The following is a 5,667-nucleotide window of genomic DNA, read 5'->3' as shown; positions in this document are numbered from 1 at the left end:
TTAGGGCCAAATAGCATTCTAGTTTGCTCAGTTTTTTTGTAAATTCTTTCCAATGTGTCAAGTAATTATATTATTGTTTTCTCATGATTTGGTTGTGTCTAATTGTTTTGCTGTCCTGGGGATCTGTGGGGTCTGTTTGTGTTTGTGAACAGAGCCCCAGGACCAGTTTGCTTAGGGGGCTCTTCTCCAGGTAAATTTTATGTAGGTGATGGCTTTGTTATGGAAGGTTTGGGAATCGCTTCCATTTAGGTGGTTGTAGAATTTAATGTCTCTTATCTGGATTTTGATAATTAGCAGGTATCGGCCTAATTCTGCATGCTTTATTTGGTGTTTTATGTTGTACACTGAGGATATTTTTGCAGAATTCTGCATGCAGAGTCTTAATTTGGTGTTTGTCCCATTTAGTGAATTATTGGTTGGTGAGCGGAACCCAGACCTCACAACCATAAAGGGCAATGGGTTCGATACCTGATTCAAATATTTTAAACCAGATTCTAATTGGTATGTCGAATGTTGTGTTCCTTTTGATGGCATAGAAGGCATAGAAGGCCTGTCTCTAATTTCTGCCTGCTCTGTCTCTGTCTCTATCATGTGTTATCTCTCTTGCTCTCTTAAATATGTCCTCTCACAATTCTTTTGGTTTTCTTTGTCAGAAGCAGAGGCTTCTCTCTCTCTCTCTCGCTCTCGCTCTCGCTCTCGCTCTCGCTCTCTCTCTCTCTCTCTCTCTCTCTCTCTCTCTCTCTCTCTCTCTCTCTCTCTCTCTCTCTCTCTCTCTCTCAGTACACACACAATCACATCTCCCAGACACAAAGCAGGATTCACAACATAAAGTCGAGCGTAAACTTGACGACTTGTTCTGCCTGCCAGGAGGAAGCAGGCCGATGTGGACTAACCATGTTTGCAGTCGTGTACGCTACACAGTGCTGCCTATGCTGTTGCTTATTTACCATGGTCGTGGGCCTGAGGCGGGATAACGCAGCTTGGACAGAATTAGTTCCGATATGTTTGTGTGCTTCTGGGAGCCGTCGTCAGAGACAGGATGCAAATCCAGTTAGCACAGAGAGTGGCCGGGTTCACGGGAGACATAATTGCATTTTCCATCTGTGTCCCCCAAGGGCTTGGCTTGGGCCCTAGCAGGGGCCTGGCATATCCTAGCCAAGGCTGGCAGAGGTTAGTGTAGCCTAGCAGAGGTTGGCTAAGGATAGCATGTCCTAGCAGAGGCTGGCTAAGCATAGCATGTCCTAGCAGAGGCTGGCTAAGCATAGCATGTCCTAGCAGAGGCTGGCTAAGCATTGCATGTCCTAGCAGAGGCTGGCTAAGGATAGCATGTCCTAGCAGAGGTTGGCTAAGGATAGCATGTCCTAGCAGAGGCTGGCTAAGCATAGCATGTCCTAGCAGAGGTTGGCTAAGGATAGCATGTCCTAGCAGAGGCTGGCTAAGCATAGGATGTCCTAGCAGAGGCTGGCTAAGCATAGGATGTCCTAGCAGAGGCTGGCTAAGCATAGGATGTCCTAGCAGAGGCTGGCTAAGCATAGGATGTCCTAGCAGAGGCTGGCTAAGCATAGGATGTCCTAGCAGAGGCTGGCTAAGCATAGGATGTCCTAGCAGAGGCTGGCTATGGGTAGCATGTCCTAGCAGAGGCTGGCTAAGCATAGGATGTCCTAGCAGAGGCTAGTTAAGGATAGCATGTCCTAGCAGAGGCTGGCTAAGCATAGGATGTCCTAGCAGAGGCTAGTTAAGGATAGCATGTCCTAGCAGAGGCTGGCTAAGCATAGGATGTCCTAGCAGAGGCTGGCTAAGGATAGCATGTCCTAGCAGAGGCTGACATGCACCAAATACAACTGGAGTAGACTTTAGAGTGAACTGCTTTCTTATGAACCTTTACCAATAATGCAGAAAAAACATTTAAAAGTAACTAACGAGGAATAAAATAAATACATACGAATGGAGCAACAGCACATACAGGGAGCACCAGTACCAGATCAATGTGGAGCTATATACAGGGAGTACCAGTACCAGATCAATGTAGAGCTATATACAGGGAGTACCAGTACCAGATCAATGTGGAGCTATATACAGGGAGTACCAGTACCAGATCAATATGGAGCTATATACAGGGAGTACCAGTACCAGATCAATGTAGAGCTATATACAGGGAGTACCAGTACCAGATCAATGTGGAGCTATATACAGGGAGTACCAGTACCAGATCAATGTGGAGCTATATACAGGGAGTACCAGTACCAGATCAATATGGAGCTATATACAGGGAGTACCAGTACCAGATCAATGTAGAGCTATATACAGGGAGTACCAGTACCAGATCAATGTGGGGCTATATACAGGGAGTACCAGTACCAGATCAATGTGGGGCTATATACAGGGAGTACCAGATCAATATGGAGCTATATACAGGGAGTACCAGTACCAGATCAATGTGGAGCTATATACAGGGAGTACCAGTACCAGATCAATGTGGAGCTATATACAGGGAGTACCAGTACCAGATCAATGTGGAGCTATATACAGGGAGTACCAGTACCAGATCAATGTGGAGCTATATACATGGAGTACCAGATCAATGTGGAGCTATATACAGGGAGTACCAGTACCAGATCAATGTGGAGCTATATACAGGGAGTACCAGTACCAGATCAACGTGGGGCTATATACAGGGAGTACCAGTACCAGATCAATGTGGAGCTATATACAGGGACTACCAGTACCAGATCAATGTGGAGCTATATACAGGGAGTACCAGTACCAGATCAATGTGGAGCTATATACAGGGAGTACCAGTACCAGATCAACGTGGGGCTATATACAGGGAGTACCAGTACCAGATCAATGTGGAGCTATATACAGGGACTACCAGTACCAGATCAATGTGGAGCTATATACAGGGAGTACCAGTACCAGATCAATGTGGAGCTATATACAGGAAGTACCAGATCAATGTGGATCTATAAACAGGGAGGACCTGTACCAGATCAATGTGGAGCTATATACAGGGAGTACCAGTACCATATCAATGTGGAGCTATATACAGGGAGTACCAGTACCAGATCAATGTGGAGCGATATACAGGGAGTACCAGTACCAGATCAATGTGGAGGCATCAGGATAGAGGTAGATATGTACATGAAGGCAGTGTAAAATGACTCGACATCAGGATAGATAATAATAAGGTATTTGAGGTAGATATGTACATGAAGGCAGGGTAAAGTGACTAGACATCAGGATAGATAATAAATAGGTATTTGAGGTAGATATGTACATGAAGGCAGGGTAAAGTGACTAGGCATCAGGATAGATAATAATAAGGTATTTGAGGTAGATATGTACATACATGAAGGCAGGGTAAAGTGACTAGGCATCAGGATAGATAATAATAAGGTATTTGAGGTAGATATGTACATGAAGGCAGGGTAAAGTGACTAAACATCAGGATAGATAATAATAAGGTATTTGAGGTAGATATGTACATGAAGGCAGGGTAAAGTGACTAGGTGTAACAGTCCTGACCTATTTATGTTAGTTTTTATGTGTTTTTGGTTAGGGCATGTGTTTTGGGTGGGCAGTCTATGTTATCTGTTTCTATGTTGGTTTCGGTTTGCCTGGTATGGCTCTTGATTAGAGGCAGGTGGTTTGCATTTTCCTCTAATCAAGAGTCATATTTAGGTAGGGCATTCTCACTGTTTGTTTGTGGGTGATTGTCTCCTGTGATGTCTTCGTTGTGTTCGATGTTATTCACTATCGGGACTGTTTGGCTGTTCGTACGTTTCGATGTAACGTTCCTGTTCGTGAGTTTACGTTTGTCATGTGAGTTTATGTTCAGGTTCCGTTCTACGTCGTTTTTGTTATTTTGTAAGTTTTGAAAGTGTATTGTTTTCGTGTCATCAGTTTTCGTATATATAATAAAGATGGCATATTTCCCTGACTCCGCATATTGGTCTGAAGATCCTTCTCTCCTCACCTCGTCCGAGGATGAGGAAAGCGACAGCTCTAACAGAATCACCAACCAAAATACAGAGACCAAGCGGTATGGGAAAAATCGACGGAGCAACAAGGACTTCTGGACTTGGGAGGAGATCCTGTCTGGTAGAGGACCCTGGGCGCAAACTGGAGAATATCGCTGCTCTCGTGAGAAGAGTGAGGCAGCCACAGCCCAGGAGCGCTGGTATGAGGAGGCAGCTAGGAGACGTGGATGGAAGCCGGAGAATCAAGCTCGTAACCGGAATTATGAGGGGACTCGTTTTGCACGGAAGCCCGAAAAGCCCGTGAGTAACTCCCAAAAATTTCTTGGGGGGGGGCTAAAGGGTAGTGGGCTAAGGGCAGGTAGGAGACCTGCGCCCACTTCCCAGGCTAACCGTGGAGAGCGGGAGTACGGGCAGACACCGTGTTACGCAGTAGAGCGCACGGTGTCTCCTGTACGTGTGCATAGCCCAGTGCGGGTTATTCCACCTCCCCGCACTGGTAGGGCTAGATTGGGCATTGAGCCAGGTGTCATGAGGCCGGCTCAACGCGTCTGGTCTCCAGTGCGTCTCCTCGGGCCGGCATACATGGCACCTGCCTTACGCAGGGTTTCCCCGGTTCGCCTACACAGCCCGGTGCGGGTTATTCCACCTCCTCGTACTGGGCGGGCGACCGGGAGCATTCAACCAGGTAAGGTTGGGCAGGCTCAATGCTCAAGAGAGCCAGTACGCCTGCACGGTCCGGTATTTCCGGCGCCACCTCCCCGCCCCAGCCTAGTACCTACAGTGCCTATATTACGCACTAGGCTACCAGTGCATTTCCAGAGCCCTGTTCCTCCTCCACGCACTCTCCCTATAGTGCGTGTATCCAGTTCAGTGCCTCCAGTTCCGGCCCCACGCACTAAGCCACCTGTGCGTCTCCTAAGTCCTGTACACACTGTCACTTCTCCCCGTACTAGTCCTGAGGTGCGTGCCCTCAGCCAGGTGCCACCAGTGCCGGTACCACGCACCAGGTATAGAGTACGCTTTGAGAGTTCAGTGTGCCCTGTCCCTGCTCCACGCACTAGTAGGAGGGTGCTTATCATTAGCCCGGTGCCTCCAGTTCCGGCACCACGCACCAGGTCTACAGTGCGCCGTATCCGGCCAGAGCCATCCGTCTCCCCAGCGCCATCTGAGCCATCCGTCTCCCCAGCGCCATCTGAGCCATCCGTCTCCCCAGCGCCGTCTGAGCCATCCGTCTCCCCAGCGCCATCTGAGCCATCCGTCTGCCAGGAGCCTGCAAAGCCGCCCGTCTGCCATGAGCCTGCAAAGCCGCCCGTCTGCCATGAGCCTACAGAGCCATCCGCCAGACAGGAGCCGCTAGAGCCGTCAGCCAGACAGGAGCCGCTAGAGCCGCCCGCCAGACAGGATCTGCCAGAGCCGCCAACCAGACAGGATCTGCCAGAGCCGCCAACCAGACAGGATCTGCCAGAGCCGCCAACCAGACAGGATCTGCCAGAGCCGCCAACCAGACAGGATCTGCCAGAGCCGCCAGCGAGCCATGAGCAGCCAGAGCCGTCAGAGAGCCATGAGCAGCCAGAGCCGTCAAAGAGCCATGAGCAGCCAGAGCCGTCAGTGAGCCATGAGCAGCCAGAGCCGTCAGAGAGCCATGAGCAGCCAGAGCCGTCAGAGCGCCATGAGCGTCGAGAGCCGT

This window comes from Salvelinus fontinalis, unplaced genomic scaffold (assembly GCF_029448725.1).
Source record: "Salvelinus fontinalis isolate EN_2023a unplaced genomic scaffold, ASM2944872v1 scaffold_0612, whole genome shotgun sequence".
Taxonomy (NCBI): domain Eukaryota; kingdom Metazoa; phylum Chordata; class Actinopteri; order Salmoniformes; family Salmonidae; genus Salvelinus; species Salvelinus fontinalis.
Note: the sequence above shows the minus strand (reverse complement) of the source record.